The sequence below is a fragment of the Hypanus sabinus genome, chromosome 12, assembly GCF_030144855.1.
Source record: "Hypanus sabinus isolate sHypSab1 chromosome 12, sHypSab1.hap1, whole genome shotgun sequence".
Lineage (NCBI taxonomy): Eukaryota > Metazoa > Chordata > Chondrichthyes > Myliobatiformes > Dasyatidae > Hypanus > Hypanus sabinus.
Genome location: NC_082717.1, coordinates 23,485,700 through 23,503,390, shown reverse-complemented (window position 1 = coordinate 23,503,390; position 17,691 = coordinate 23,485,700).

Sequence of the window (17,691 nt, the reverse complement as noted above, 5' to 3'; positions counted from 1 at the left end):
TGAATTAGTTTGATCTTTTGATGTTTCAAAACATAACAGATGGCATTGTATAAACCAAAGGGAATGGAAAAGGAAGGGATGATTGATGATAGATTGCATTTAGTCTGCCTCAGTTTGATGACTGATAGGATCCTGGCACAAAGTGGAACTTGAATCAAATATATCCAGATCAGGTTAGAATATTTTAAAACATTTTTGTATAATCATTAGAATCTTGACCTATTGTTTGAATAGGTCTTCAACTGTAAACAATTTCTTCAGCCTAACAACCTCAATATTGTGGGAACATTCACATTTAACAGGTCACATTTAAAAGTGTTGCCACCTGGGTTGCTTTTGTGAAATTAAACAAATTAAAATTGTATACATTTTCAACACTGGTGATACCACTTTAAATGATGTAAAAGTTCAGACAGATCACAGAGTGGATGAGCAACACCTTGTATTCCAACCCGATTCAACAAGAATATTGATTTCTCCTTCAAGTAAACAAATTCCCCATGCTGATGTGTTACTTCTTCTCACCTGCCAAATGCTTCCACCAGGATTCCTCCTCCTTCCTTTCCTCCTGTCATCCATTCTCCTATCAGATTAATTCTCTTCTCCAGTCCTTGATCTTTCCCACTCACCTGGTTTTACCCATCACCTACAAACTAGTCTCCTTCCCATTCCCCCCATCTTTCTATTCTGGCATCATTCCCTTCCTTTTCAGTCCTGAACAAGGATCTCAGCCAGATATGTCGACTGTTTATTCCTTTCCGTAGATGCTACCTGGCCTGCTAAGTTCTTCCAGCAATTTGTATGTGTTGCTTGGATTTCCAGCATTTTCAGATTTTCTCTTGTTTGACCTGCAGATTTTCTTGTGTTTATGATATCAATTCTGTTTTGAGACCATTAGGAATAAGTGAATCAAAAAGTAAAGGAAAGCGCTATTCTTTCTCCAGCAACAACCATATATGGCAACATCTGATTAAAAATTGTACAGTTGTAGCCTACTTTCCTACTGTTGATCTAGATTTTAAATACTAGACTAAAAAAATTCATCATGCTGCCAAACATATTCAGATCACAGTTCCGGCTGCCCTGGACAGAATTGGAGAATTAGCAGATGGAATACATTGAAGGAAAAGATCCTGATCACACACTTTGGAAGAAATAATAAAGGCATTGATATCTAAATGGGGAGAAAATTCAGAAATCTAGAGTGTAAAGGTACTTGGGAGTTCTAGCACAAACAAGATAAAAGCTGCAGCTGCTGGAAATCCAAGCAACACACACACAAAATGCTGGAGGAACTCAGCAAGCCAGGCAGCGTCTATGGAAGAGAGAACAGTTGACATTTCTGGCCAAAACCATACCAAAGGTTTTCAGCCCGAAACATCGACTGTACTCTTTTCCATAGATGCTGGCTGGTCTGCTGAGTTCCTCCAGCATTTTGTGTGTGTGCTGTTTGGTCCTGGAGCAGGATTCCACAAGGGTCAATTTGTTGGTTGAGTCAGTAGTAAGGGAGGCAAATGCAATGTTAGCATCCCTTATGAAAGGACCAGAATATAAATGCAAGGATGTAATGCTCAGTCTTTATAAGGCATTGGTCAGACCATACCCCTATTAAGTATTGAGAGCAATTCTGTGTCTCCTATTCAAGCTGTGCTGGCATTGGAGAGGGTCTAGAGAAGTGTTACAGAATGATCCTGAAAATTAAATAGTTAACTTATGTGGAGCATTTGCTGGTTCTGGGCCTGTTTAGAAAATGTGAGGAAGGACTTTACTGAAAGATCAAATATTGAGTTCTTAGAGTGGATGCAGAAAGGATATTTCCAATGTAGAAAGTGTCTAGGACCAGATAACACAGCCTCAGAATAGAACGGCATACCTTTTGAACTGAGCTGAGAAGGAAATTTTTAGCCAGAGGATTGTGAATCTGGGGAATCTATTGCTGCATATGGCTGTGAAGGTTCTTGATTAGCAAGGGTGTCAAAAGTTATGGGAAGAAGGCAGCAGAGTGTGGTCAGGTAGGAAATTATGTAAGTCATGATCAAATGGCAGACCAGACTATGGACTGAATAGCATAATTCTACTCCAATATCATGGTCTCAAGAGGAGTGGGAAAACTTTTCAATTCACCATCTTCTTCTGTATTCTGTCTACAAAACCTGGCTCTATGCTTGATAGGTTCAACATTGGTAATGGTGTCAACCTCCCCTTTAAATATACTCAATGACTTTACCTCCACAGCTGTCTGAGACAATATACTTCACACTTTCTCATCCTCAGGATATACAAATTCCTCCTCATCTCAGCTCTAAAGGTTATCCTTTTAATCTGAGGCTGTGCCATCTGGTCTTAGGAATTAAAGACTTTGTGGAGGGGCAGGTAGTGTTGAGGAAGCAGGGAGTCTGCAGAAGGACTTGGGCAGATTAGGAGAATAGGCAATGAAGTGGCAGATGGAGTATAGCGTAGAGAACTGGATGGTCATTCATTTTGGCAGAAGGAATAAAGGTGCAGAGTATTTTCTAAATGGGGAGAAAATTAAGAAATCAGAGGTGCAAAAAGACTCAGGAGTCCTCATGCAGGATTCCCTAAAGGTTGAGTCAGAGGTGAGGAAAGCAACTGCAAGGTTAGCTTTCATTTCGAGAGGACTAGAATACAAAACTTTACAAGCTGTTGGTCAGATCACATTTGGAGTATTGTGGGCAGTTTTGGGTCCCCATATCTAAGGAAGGATGTTCTGTCATTGGAGAGGGTCCAGAGGAGGTTCACAAGAATGGTTCAGGGAATGAAAGAGTTAACATATGAGGAGTGTTTGATGACTCTCTGGGCTTGTACTCGATGGAGTGTAGAAGACAGAGATGGGAGATTTTATTGTAACCTATCAAATACTAAATGGCCTGGACAGAGTTGATGTAAAGAGGAAGTTTCCAGTAGTGGAGGGGTGGGGGCAAAACAAGAGGGCATTGCCTCAGAATAGAGGAAATGTTCATTTAGAATAGACGAGGAGGAATTTCTTAAGCTGGAGGGTGATGAATCCGTGGAATTCATTGCCATAGATGGCCATGGAGGACACGTCACAGGGTAGAGAAGGTTGATAGCTTCTTGATTAGTAAGGGCATCAAACATTATTGAGAGAAGGCAGGATAATGGGGTCAAGAAGAATAATAAAACAGCCATGATTTCCATCTTGATTCAATCACTTTTTACTTCCCCTTTTGATTTTCCTGCTCTTTTGTATTTCTAACGCGGACTTCTTACAGAAGCAAAAAAAAAAGCTGCCGTGGATAAAAATTAATCCCATCAGACCATCAAATAGGGCTTATTTCAGGTCAGCTGTTATTCATTATTGGCAACCGCTGTTATTGTTTCAAATTTTTCAATGGATCTAATATTTTAAAAAACTGTCTAAAATGTGATCCCTTCTTTTTGTGTATGAACCCATTTTATTATTTACAAAGTTGTGCAACATTCCATCTCCATTTTGGGAGATGTCATCCGAGGAACAGACCCACTCGCAGCCTACAGTCACAACTTCACACTGTCGAAGCTCCTGATGACATTTGTCTGGCTGCAGATACACGAGCTGTTTAACTCCGACTCAGTTTGATCCAGAGATGCAAAAACATTTGTTCGTAATTCAGGACAATTCCAGCCAAGAATGCTTTGACTTGCTTCAATTACCTAAATGCTATCATCACCATTTCATCAATTAAAGAGGTCGTTTATTTAACTTGTAGATCTAAACACCACAGAAAGGCTTGGTGAAAATTGAACAGTTCATTTTATTGCATGTATTCATAGGACCTTGCAGTCAGAGTAGAATTTTAATACCAGATCCTCTCTAAACTCACTCCCCTTATCAAACTGCAAAATAAAGGTTGTTTTAGCCGGGTGGAAATAGACATGACAAAAAGAACAAAGTGCTGGAGGAACTCAGAACTGATGAACGGTGTCGCCCCAAGACTATTTATTCCCCTCCCCATATACCACCTGACGTGCTGAGTTTCTCCAGTATTGTGTGCGCGCTGCTCAGGCTTTCCAGCACCTACAGAGTCTCTCATGATCAAAGGAATAGGTTCAATAGCTATGGACAACACAATGGCACAGCCAAGAGATTCTTCTGCATCAGTCAGGTTTATCCCAATTGTGTAGAATTTGTATGTTCTCCCTGTGACTGCGTGGGATTTTCCCGCCCAGGTTTCTGATCACATCCCAACACTCTGCAGGTTAGTATGTTAAATATTAACCAAAATGCACCTTGTATTTAGGCACAAGGTGCAATACTGGGGGTGGGGGAGTTGGAAAATAGACTGCATGGAGGTTCTTGCAGCATAACGGTATTACAGTTCCAGCAGCCCAGGTTCAATTCCCACTACTGTCTCGAAGGAGTTTGTCCATTCTCACCATGACCGCATGGGTTTCCTCTGCATTCTAAACTTGGTCAATTGGTCACATCAGTGTAACCGGGCGGTGAAGGCTCGTTCGGCCGGAAAGGCCTGTTACCATGCTGTATCTCTGAATAGAAATGGGATATCTCTGCAGGCTGACAGAGGGTTTATAAATTGAAGTGGCCCCTGTAATAAAGAGATATGTCAGTATGTCAATATTTACTGAGTGTCACTGTATTTATAAAGTTAATACTGTTCATATTACTGAACACTACACAGGAGGCACAATTTTTTTTAAAATCAAAAACTCAGTTGTGGTTTGACTTTAAGGTTAGCGCTCCATTTCCATGGCTTCAGGTGAGGCAGTGAGAATGCTTCGGATGCTACGAGGTAGGATCCTCACTGAACAGAACACGAGTTGGTGGGGGATGGTCAGACTTGGATGGACCGAGTCACAAGACAAGTTGTTCCATTTGTAGTACAGGAGGTCACAACGGCCCCAGCTTGTCCTCACATGATTGATGGTTGTCCATGTTTTCCTTCCAAGATTATTGTCTGGCACTTCATTGATTGGATGAGTTAAGAACCCACAGCTGGTGAAGTTTATGGTCATTTAAACTGTTCCATCAGATATCGGACTGCCATTGACTAGAAGTGTCTGGAGCATGCTCCAAGGGCTTGTATGACTTCTGGCACATGCTGGAGGCATGACTAAATAAGAAGCAAAGTTTCCTTGCAAACATCAGAAAGTTGAGTATGCCCAGGAACAGAAACTCATATTGTTTCAGTTCTCCAGAAGTGATTTTTTTTTATTATTACACTGGGTAGAATTTCCTGATAAGCATTGAACAAACAATATTCTACACAAACAAGAGAAGATCTGCAGATGCTGGAAATCCAAGTAATAAACACAAAATGCTGGAGGAACTCAGCAAGCCAGGCAGCATCTATGGAAAAAATCCCTTCAGCAGGACAGGAGTTAAAAAGCTGAGTAGTAGATTTGAAGGGTGGGGTAGGGGAGAGAGAAACTTGGAGGAGGAGGGATGAAGCAGAGAGCTAGGAAGTTGATAGTCTAATATTCTACAGCTACCCAACTGAAGCAGTACACAGGTGAGGACTCTGCCACCTCTGGTAAACACACCATTTCCCTATTGAGAATCATTCACCAACCCTGATATTCTACAAAAAAATGTCAGTAAGTTAATCAGGGGATCAAGGTGTTTGTTGGGCTGTCAGTGACAGAACTGGGCATTAATTTCTGCCTTGGCTTTCTCATTGTTCAGATAAACAGACCTGGACATCAATTTCTGGCTTACACATTGTTCAAATGGAAGACACTCAATTGTCTGAACTCGTTCCCAGAAGTGTGGACCGTTGAATCAGGAATCGCAAGTTGGCAGCAAAGGAATTTCAATTTATTTACTCTAATACATCTGGAATAACATGTTTATGCGAGTCATGGATGCTGCTTATTTAATATTTCTGTAATAAGACCACAGGATATCAGAGCAGAATTAGACCATTAGGCCCATAAAGGCCAATACAAATTCCCTTGCATCTCCAATCTCCTGCCTTCTCCCCATATCAAGAATCTATCTGCCTTAAGGCTTTAGCCTCCACAGCTGCCTGTGGCAAAGAATTCCACAGATTTATGACTCTCCGGCTAAAGAAATTCCTCCTCATTGCCATTCTAAAAGGATGCCACTCTATTCTGAGACTGTCCCCTCTGGCCTTAGACTCTCTCACCATTAGTCTTGCCAAAGGGTTTCAGCATGAAATGTCAGCTGGACTTTCTTCCCCCCCCCCCCCCCACCTCACCACAAAGATGTTGCCTGGCCTTTTGAGTTCCTCCAGCATTTTGTGTGTGTTGCTCAGATTTCCAGCACCTGCAGATTTTTCTCTTGTTTGTGATCCCCTAGTAAGCTCAGCCATGAGTAGTTCTAAAAAGCCACTTCATTGGCACTCAAGAAAATCCCTCTCCTGGAATCCAGCACCAACCTGATTTCCCCCAATCTACTTGCATATTGAAAACCGCTGTCTATTGTGACATTGCCCTTTTGGTATGCATTTTCTGTCTCATGTTGTAATTTGTAGACCACATCTTTACTACTGCTTGGGGGTCCGTATACAACTTCCATCAGGGTCTCTTAACCCTTGCAGTTCCTTACTCTATCCACAATGATTCAACATCTTCCAACCCTATGTCACCTCTTTCTAATAATTTCATTTCTTTTTTTTAATAAAAACAAACAGAGCAATTCTGCCCCCTCTGCCTTCCTTTTCATACAATACAGATCCTTGGACATTAAGCTCCCAGCTAGAATCTTTCTGCCATGATTCAGTGATGCCCACAACATCATACACTCAATCTGCAAATGTGCTAAAAGTCCATCTACCCAATGCCAAATACAGCACACTTTCAAATACAACACCTTCAGTCTTGTATTCACCCTTTTCAATTTTGTTTGCATTTTACGTTGCAACTCATCCTGTTGAGCGCAATTTTGCCCTATCAACAGCCTCTCCTCACAACACATCATCTGTTTGTAAACCAGCTACCTCATCTTCAGCACTATTATCTGCCTTCCCTATGATATCTCTTGCATTGAAACATATGCAGCTCAGGACACTAGTCACACCTTGCCCAACCTTCTGATTCCTAACTTTGTCTGAGGTCTTACCATCTGCCTCCACAGCCTCTCCACTGACGGTTCTGGCACTCTGGTTCCATCCCCCTGCATCTCTAGTTTAAACCCCACCGCACAGCATTAACAAACCTTCCTGCTAGTATAGTAGTCCGCCTCTGGTTCAGTTGCAAGCTTACGCTCCAGTACAAGTCTGACATTCCCTGGAGGAGAGCCCAATGATCCAAAAATCGTACGCTATCCCTCCTTCACCAACTCCTCAGCCATGTATTAAATTGTATACTCTTCCTAGTTCTGGCCTCACTAGCACATGGCATGGGTAGCAATCCTGAGATCACAACCCTGGAGGTCCTGCCCTTTAACTTAGCACCCAACTCCCTGAACTCTCTATGCAAAACCTCATCACTCATCCTACCCATGTCACTGGTACCCACATGGACCATAGCTCTAGCTGTTCACCCTCCCACTTAAGAATGCTGAGGACTCGATCTAAAATATCCCAGACCCTGGCATCCAGGAGGCAACATATCATCCATGAATCTCATTCTCGCCCACAAACCTACTGTCCATTCCCCTAACAAAAGGATCGCCTATCATCACAACGTGCCTTCTGAACTGTAGAGCCACGCCCAGTGCTAGAGACCCGAACTCTGACTTCCTACTTCCAACAGTATCCAAAGTCATATACCTGTTGTTGAGTAGGATGGCCATAGGTGTACTCTGCACTGGCTCCTTAACCACGTTCCCCTACCTGACTGTCACCCAGTCTCCTGTATCCTGCACTTTGTGTACACCAACCCCTCTATATGTCCAAACGATCAGCCTCCTGAATGATCCAGAGTTCATCCAGCTCCATCTCCTTAACATGGTTTGTTGGAAGCTGCAGCTGGATGCTCTTCTCGCACACTGGAGGGCTCCCTGCCTTCCCACATCCCACAAGAGGAGCATTTCGCTATCCTGTCTGGCATCTTTACTGTCCTAGCTGAGCAGATGTAAAGATATAAAGAAAGGAAAAATGAATAATATTGTAAATATACCGTTGATTAAGCAGTCTGTTTTTTTTAAATGGCTCATTACAGGTTATATGTAAAGTATCTGAATGGCACATGTCATTACACTCTGTCCTCTGTGCACACATTGCTAAATTAAAACTTTTCAAAAGAAAAACACAGGAATGGGAGTAACTCGTGTGTACATTTTAGAGTTACAAAACATAGCAATAGTGACCACAAAACACTTTTCTGTCAATAATACACCATCCTATCCTTGTCTGACAATGTGCAACTTCTGGTCTGCAGGACTTAACTGGCTCATCCCAAAATGTTACCTCCTTCCTCCTCCTGCCTCTTACCTCACAGATACTACCTGATCTGCTCAGTATTCCAGAGTTCAGTTTTTACAGACACAGTCACAGAAAAGTATAGCACAGAAACAGGCCCTTTGGGCCATATATTCCTTGCCAAATCCATTTAAGTTGCCTATTCCAATCAACCTTGACCGGGACCATAGCCCTCCATACCCCTACAATCCATGTACCTATTCAAACTACCCTTAAACTCCAAAAACTAGCTTTCATGCATCACACACTGGCAGTTCATTCCACATGCTCACAGCCCTCTGAATAAGGAAATTTCCCCCCCCCCCATGTTTCCCTGAAACATTTCACATTTCACCTTTAACCCATGACCTCTACTTGTAGTTCCATCCAACCCCAGTAAAGGTTTTTACCTCATATCCTTCTTAATTTTGTAAACCTCTGTCAAATCTCCTTTCAATCTTCTATGTTCCCAGGAATAAAATCCTAACCTATTCAAACTATCCATAGAACTCAGATTCTCCAAACCCAGCAATATCCTTTTAAATGTTCTCTGTATTCTCAGCAACTTTATTTATATTTCCCTTAGGTAAGTGACCAAAACTGCACACAATATCACAACTCCACCTTACTAATGTCTTAAGCAACTTCAACATGACATCCCATCTCCTATACTCATTACATTGGTTTATGAAGCTCAACATGCCAAAAGCTTTAAAACCCTATCAAACTCTGACGCCACTTTCAATGAATAATAGACCTGTACTCCCAAATCCCTTTGTTCTACTGCATTCCTCAGTGCCTCACCGTTAAGTGTGTAAAGCCTACCATGGTTGAGTGCAACACCTCACACTTGTCTGCATCAAAATCCATCTGCCATTTTTCAGCCCATTGTTCCATCTCATCCAGATCCATGATGCTCTTTCTAGTGGTCCACTATCCCCCAATCCTGACGTTATCCGCTTTGCTGATCCAGTTTATCACATCATCCGGATAGAGGACAAACAACAATGGATCCAGCACTGATTCCTGTCACACACCCCTATTCACAGGTCTCCAATCAGAGAGAGACAATCATCTACTACCACACTCTGGCTTCTCCCACAAAGCTAATGTCTAATCAAATTTACTACCTGATCTTGAATGCCAAGTGACTGAACCTTCTTGACCAACCTCCCATGTAGGATCTTGTCAACCACCTTGCTAAAGTCCACGCAGACAACATCCACTGCCTTGCCTTCATCCACTTTCCTGCTAATTTCCTTGGAAAGCTCTAGAAGATTGTTTAGACATGACTTACCATGTACAAAGCTATGCTGACTATTCTTAATCAGTCCACATCTATCCAAATACTTAAATATCTAGTCTCTTAGAATACCTTCCAATTACTTTCCCCACAACTGATGTCAGACTCAGCAGCCTATAATTTTCTGGTTTATGTTTAAAGCCTTTCTTCAATAGTGGTACAACAGTACCTCTCCTGTTGCTAAGGATGTTTTAAATAGCTCTGCTCAAGCAATTTCTGCACTTGCCTCCTGTATGATACAAGGGAACACATTGTCCAGTCCTGGAGATTTATCATCCCTGATTTGCCTCAGGACTGCAAACACCTCTTCCTCTGTAATCTTTATAGGGTTCATGAAGTTGTTGCCGCTTTACCTCACCTCTATTTACTGTATCTGTCATCTGAGTAAATACAAATGTAAAAAGAATTATTTAAGATCTTCCCCATCTATTTGGGCTTCATGCATGGATAACCATTTTGATCTTCCAGAGGACCAATTTTGTCCCTTGCAATCTTTTGCTTCTTAATAAATCCATAGAATCCCTTAGGATTTTTCTTTACTTTGTCTGCCAGGGCAAAGTTCATGCCTTCTTTCAGTCCTACTGATTTCTTTCGTAAGTGATTCCTGGCATTTCTTCCTACCTGTCTATACCTGCTATGTACCTCTTTTTTTCTCTTAACCAGAGCCCCAAAATCTCTTGAAAACCAAGGGTCCCTACAGTTATTATTTTTATCTTTTACTCTGACAGACAGAAGCAAGCTTTGTGACTCTCAAAAATCTCACTTTTGAAAACCTCCCTCTTATCAAGTACACCTGTGCCAGAAATCACACTGTCCCAATCAAAACTTCCCAGGTCATTTATGATATCATCAAAACTGGCCTTTCTCCAATTTAAAATCTCAACCCATGGACCAGACCTATCTTTTTGCATGCTTACTTTGAAACTAATGGCACTGTGATCATTGGATGCAAAGTGTTCCCCTACACAAACTTTTGTCTCATTCCTCAATTCCAGATCCAGTTGGGTAGAAAGTTAAAAATTACCTGGTATAACAACCTTATGTTTCTTGCAACAGTCTCAAAATCCCTAGGAATGTGAGGTGGTCTGTAACATAGCCCCATTAATGAGGTCATAGCTTTCTTATTCTTCACTTCCACCCATCAAGCCTCACCAGACAAGTTCACTGGTCTATCCTCGGAGAACTGCAGTGACATTTTCCCTGATTACTAACACCACCCTTCCTCATTCTTTAATCCATCCCACTGTCATGTCTAATAATTTTTTTAAAATGGAACCCCAAGGTACTGAGCTGCCGGCCCAGTCCTTCCAAGGGTTGATCTATGCCCTGAGTTCACCATGATTCCCATGGCACCATACAGTAGGCTTATTCAGAAAGTCAGAAGGCATGGGATCCAGGGAAGTTTGGCCAGTTGGATTCAGAATTGGCTTGCTTGCAGAAAGCAGAGGGTCGTGGTGGAGGAAGTACATTCAGATTGGAGGGTTGTGACTAGTGGTGTCCCACAAGGATTGGTTCTGGGACCTTTACTTTTCGTGATTATTATTAACGACTTGGATGTGGGGGTAGAAGGGTGGGTTGGCAAGTTTGCAGAAGACAAAGGTTGGTGGTGTTGTAGATCGTGTTCCGGATTGTTGAAGATTGAAGGGAGACATTGATAGGATGCAGAAGTGGGCTGAGCAGTGACAGATGGAGTTCAACCCGGAGAAGTGTGAGTTGGTACACTTTGGAAGGACAAACTCCAAGGCAGAGTACAAAGTAAATGATAGGATACTTGGTAGTGTGGAGGAGCAGAGAGATCTGGGGGTACATGTCCACAGATCCCTGAAAGTTGCCTCACAGGTAGATAGGGCAGTTAAGAAAGCTTATGGGGTACTAGCTTTCATAAGTCAAGGGATAGACTTTAAGAGTCATGGGGTAATGATGCAGCTCTCTAAAACTCTGGTTAGGCCACTCTTGGAATACTGTGTCCAGTTCTGGTTGCCTCACTATAGGAAGGATATGGAAGCATTGGAAATGGTACAGAGATTAAGGGAGGTAGGGCTTTACTCTCTGGAGAGAAGGAGGATGAGAGGAGACATGGTAGAGGTATACAAGAGATTATGAGGAATAGATAGAGTGGACAGCCAGCATCTCTTCTCCAGGGCACCACTGCTCAGTACAAGAGGACATGGCTTTAAGGTAAGGGGAGGGAAGTTCAAGGGGGATATTAGAGGAAGGTTTTATTTTACTCAGAGAGTGGTTTGTGCATGGAATGCACTGCCTGAGTCAGTGGTGGAGGCAGATGCACTAGTGAAATTTAAGAGGCTACTAGACAGGTATATGGAGGAATTTAAGATGGGGGTTATGTGAGAGGCAGGGTTTGAGGGTCAGCACAACATTGAGGGCTTCTCAATACATAATCTGAATGAATACACACAGTTGTGACGGACTTTATAAAAATGTAGCCCCCGGTAAACCTCAGGTTCGCTCAGCTCGCTTCCGTCTAGGGCAGGGGTCGGCAACCTGCGGCTCCGGAGCCGCATGTGGCTCTTTGATTTCTGTGCTGCGGCTCCCTGTGGTTTGTTAGTTTTTGAAATGTAATTCGAAATTTGAAGATTATGGTGATCTTGTACAATCTAAAAACGTTGTGGAGACCCCATTTCCTGGCACATCCAAACCGGCTCACAATTAGCCACCGTTCCGGCTAAGGGAGATACCCTACGGGGGTTTGTGAGTACATGTCTTTTGGAGCATCCGCGCCCACGGGGACGGGTTGAGGGAGGCTTTAAAACAAGGCTGTTTAGTTCGAATAAAGTTACCTTGACTGCAGTGTCTTTATTTTAGCACTGCATGTAGCACACCGCTACAACGTGTTTTTTTTTTAAATCGCTATTAATATACATCACCACTGCCAATGCCTGACACCCGCCAGTGCGCGCTTTCTTTTAATTCTTCGATCCAAGGTAGGCTAACTATGGAGTAACCTTCAACCCAACGTCTTTTTTTCGGAGTTCAAAATGTTTTTGTTGCATGCAGAAATGTAATTTCATTTTCTCTGCAGGAGTTCATCAATTTCAGAAATGCAACACATTATAGTTCATTTATACATAGCATAAAGGCAAAAAAACTGTTGTATGCAGTGTTATTTCATTTTAAATGTCAAACAGGTTTTGTGGCTCCCAGTGTTTTCTTTTCTGTGGGAAATGGGTCCATATTGGCTCTTTCAGTGGTAAATGTTGCCGACCCCTGGTCTAGGGAGAGCAGCCTTCGTCCCCGCCAAACTGGGTAGTCAGCTTGTGTGGATGCTGTGTGATGTCCTCACCCCACCAAATAACAGACAGTACACCACATGCAATTAAATGATTACACTTTATAGATATTACTAGAACTAAGTGATTAATAATAGTCTACATGAAGGAAAAGAAAATAAAGGCACCAAACTTATCAAAGTCCAAACCATTTCATGCACAACTGTTGGAGCTCAATTTACAAAGTCTTCTGGCCACCATTCGATCCACTCAGACCTCCTCAACTCGTAGCTCAGGACCACCCGAAGTGATCAACCAAGCACTCCTGGCACGTCTGTCTTCGTCTCCTCTCCTTGCCGAAAACCTTGGCCTCGAACCCCCGCTCAGGGCCCACTCCATCGCCCAGCTTACAGAACTGCGTCCTCTCTCTCATCCCCTCATGCCAACTCCCCAAAAGCCTGCCAACACTAATTTACAGACCCAGGAGAATAACATTAATCCCAATTGGTTAATAAATGAATACAATTCTCATTATCAGTCATTTTAACCCAAACAAACTGCGAGAGAAAGCACTTATAACAAAGAAGCATTCCTACTTTCAACAAAGCAAAGAAGCCATTTTGATTAATATACGCAGTAACAAAAAAAATCCCATACACCAAGAAGAAACCCCCTTACATAAAGTAAGGAGAGGAAAGTTCAAGGGGGATTTTAGAGGAAGGTTTTTCATTCAGAGAGTGGTTAGTGTGTGGAATGCACTACCCGAGTCAGTGGTGGAGGCAGATACACTAGTGAAATTTAAGAGACTACTAGACAGGTATATGGAGAAATTTAGGGTGGGGGAGGGTTATATGGGAGGCAGGGTTTAAGGGTCAGCACAACATTGTGGGCCGAAGGGCCTGTACTGTGCCGTATTGTTCTATACTTTTTGCATTGAAATATACACACCTCATACACTAGTTGCATCACACTCAACCTTTTAATTCTACTGGTCTTACCAGCATCAGTCTTCACAACCTCTCTAAATATTCTGCCACTCTGGCTCTCATCCCCCTACAATTCCAGTTTGAACCCCACCGTACCCGCGAACGGGGTATTAAAACTCCTCCAGTACAGCTGCAAACCAACTCTTCTGTATAGTTCCCATCCTCCCTGATGAGAACCCAATGATCCAAACATCTTATACCCTCCCTCCTACACCAACACCTTAGCCATGTATTAAACTGGTTAACGTTTCTTGATCTAGCCTCACCAACATGTGGCATGAGCAGCAATCCTCACACCATAACCCTGGAGATCCTGCCCTTTAACTTAGCACTCAACTCCCTTTGCAGAACTTTGTCACTCTTTCTACCCACGTCATTGGTACTTATGTGGACCACAACCTCTGGCTATTCACCCTTCCACTTAAGAATGCTGAGGACATGATCCGAGATGTCCAAGACCCCGTATCCAGGAGGCAACATACTATCCGGGAATCTTGCTCTCGTCCACAGAACCTCATTTCTGTTCCCTCATCACCACAGAGTGCCTCTTCTTCTGCCTTCCCTTCAGGAGTCTAACTTAGAGCCAGATTTCCAACTGCTCAGACTTTCCTCTGCCAGGCCTCTTCTCCCCCCTCCCCCAACAATAGTATCCAAAGTGATATACCTGTTGTTAAGGGATTCTGCACTGGGTCATTATCCCCTTTCCCCTTCCTGACTGTCATCCAGTTTCCCCAAGTCCTACACCTTGGGTGTAACTATCTCTCTGTGTGTCTCTGTTTCAGATTTTCAGTCTTTCCACAGCCTAGGCACCACACTCCCCAATCTCACTGAAAACATTTCAAAGAGTTTCTTCACCAACATAGTCTCCTTTGTGCAACGAGGTCTTGTTTCCACTATTTCTGTGGATTGCGAGACGCCTGAGGGGGCTAACGCGGGAACCACAGGTTCTTGTTGGTTTGAGGTGGTGTACTGTATCCATCTGACTCATGAATTTGAGTCAGTGCCACAGTGAATGTTCCTTTTTCATTCTGAGTGGTCATGGAGGCAGTCTCCAGGAATCTGTGTCATGTTGCATTAATAGGCCAAAACACCTCCACTTAACATAAGTACCAGTTTTCAAACTCTTCCATCCAACCAATTCTTTATCTGCAAAGGTTAAAGTGACGCCTATCAAGCTGACAGCACATGATGAATTATTAGCAGCTTGACATTTCAGGCAAAAATATTCTACAAAGTTCAACTAGCATTCTAATCATGGCCAAAAAGATGACTCAGTGTGCACAAAGCCAAAAGGAGCGACAACTGTCACAAGAAAAAAAATCAATTGCATAACCTTTATCACATCAACCATACAAAGATCTGAGTCATACAGTGCCAAGGTGCTCTTTTAGACAAAAAAAAATTAACAATTCACCTTTTCAACAAATGTGTTCTTAATTCAGTCCAACATCAAGGGTAATGGCACCGCTTGCATTGAATAGTGACTGAAAGATTTTCCCTCATTTACTGACGGATTCATGGACAAGATTTGAAAAGAATGCAGAAAAGTTTTACCATCTAATCCAGGCAGCCTCCTGGCATGAGCTACAAGCAGAAATTGAATAAATCTGGATTTTTTTTCCCCTCAAGCAAAGGCCAAGAAAGAGATAATATAGAATTTCATAAAATTATGAGGAATATGGATACAGTATATGGTGAAAGTCTTTTCTTTTTCTGAAGAAAAGGGTTAATGTGAGATAGCTTGAAGATGATGTGCAGGGCAAATTTTGTTTTTTTTAAACACAGAACACATGCAAAGTTGAAGTATATTTATCATCAAATTACAAATACATCATACAAGGGGTGATTGATAAGTTTGTGGCCCAATGTAGAAGGAGATGAGTTATACAGCTCTTGTTACATGCATATGCAGGTCAACTTTGAGTGATGAGGGAAGTTTGAAGTTAATAACTCATCTTACCTTAGGCCACAAACTTATCAATCAGCCGAATGAGTTATTAACTTCAAACTTTCTGCATAATCACTCAAGGAATTGACCTGCACGTGCATTTAATGGGATCTGTATAGCTCATCTCCTACCTTAGGCCACGAACTTATCAATCACCCGTTGTGGGCACTTTCTGGAGATCCAAGATCCGTATGCTCCACAACTGCTGGACTAAGTGTGTAAATGTAGGCGGGGACTATGTTGAAAAATAAATGTGCTAGGTTTTCTAAAATTGACTCCTTCTACCTTAGGCCACAAACTTAACAAATCACCCCTCGTACAACCTTGAGATCTGTCTCCTTACAGGCAGCTAAAAAGTCAAGAAACCCAAAAGAACCCATTAAAAAAGCCAAACAACCAATGTGCAGAGAGGAAAACAAATCATGCAAACAACAAAAGCAAGCAAACAGCATTCAGAATGACAGCAAGCCCACAGACATGAAGCCCACGGCAGTGGAGCAAGCCCACAGACTCAGTTCATTACACAGTGGAGCAAAACATCATGGAGTTCGGAGCCACTGAAACCAGCTGACCCTTACCTCTCGACACCCTGCCTTTTCAGTTCACCTGGCTGAATATCTAAATCATGCAAACATCAGGTCACTCCTTGCTCAAAGGCCTGAGCCCTGTTGCATTTAGTCGCATTTAGGAAGCTTTTAGATAGATTCATGAATATTCAGGAAATGGAATGATATGTACACATAGAAGTTTAGTTTCATCAGTAACTATTCTCAACTCCAATATCATGGGCGTGCTCTTGTGCTGTACTGTTACCCGATTATAAATTTAATAGGTCTTTACAAACTATAGAAAGAAAATCAGTTCAAAGGGAGATAATCTAAAAACGAATAGAAACACTGAATCATAACAATTTCCTGTCCTTCGGAATTGGAAAGGAAGTGAACATGGATAGTCAGATTTCCATGGCGTTTTGTGAACCGAGTTTGATGAATTATCAAAGATCAAATATCTTGATGAATTATTGATACCACATTACAATCAGTATTCCTTTCTCCAGCTTACACAATATCTGCTGCTTCATCCTATTAAGATATTTCACACTTGTAATTATTGCTGCATTGGCTACCATAGCAAAGTGCAATTTCACACAATGCAGTTATATATGTTCTTGACAGTTTCAATTTTCCACCACAGATGAGTGTTTATATCAGGCATCCAAACAGTATGCAGCAAGTGCTGCCATCCATAGCAGTGGTATCAGAAACATCAGATATTCTGATGCTGGAAATACAGACACATGCTAGAGGAATTCAGCAGGTCAAGCAAAATCCATGGAAGTGAATGAATGGTTGATGTTTCAGGCCAAAACCCTTCTTCAGGGCTCAAAAGGAAGGTGGGGGGATGATGCCACAATGGTGCCAGAAATCAATTTCAATGAGCCCAAGGAAAAAAGTGCAAAGGTTATGCTTTATATTTCAACAAATACCTGATAATACTGCAGTACACATGAACTGACTGACTGCTTATTCTTGATAGAGCAGTTAAAACCAGAAATTTGAAACATGACAGACAACATTTTTTGTTATAGAAAGAATTTGATTTAACACAAACTAATTTTGCATTATCAAACTCTTCAATCGTTCTCCTAATTGCATTCCATTTCTTAACTTGACAGCATCTTGTTAGTGCAGAGTGGAGAAAAATAGAACTTACTGTAGACAGAGGATGCCAAATGCTTCCCAACAGCAAAGAAAATTACCTCATTCTTGAATAAGTCTACAATACTTACATCAGGCCAAATTTGCTGAAATCATTCCCCGAGAACTTGGCTAAATTTCCTGAGCTATTAATTCACTGTCTGTGTAATACTGGTAAACCACCATGC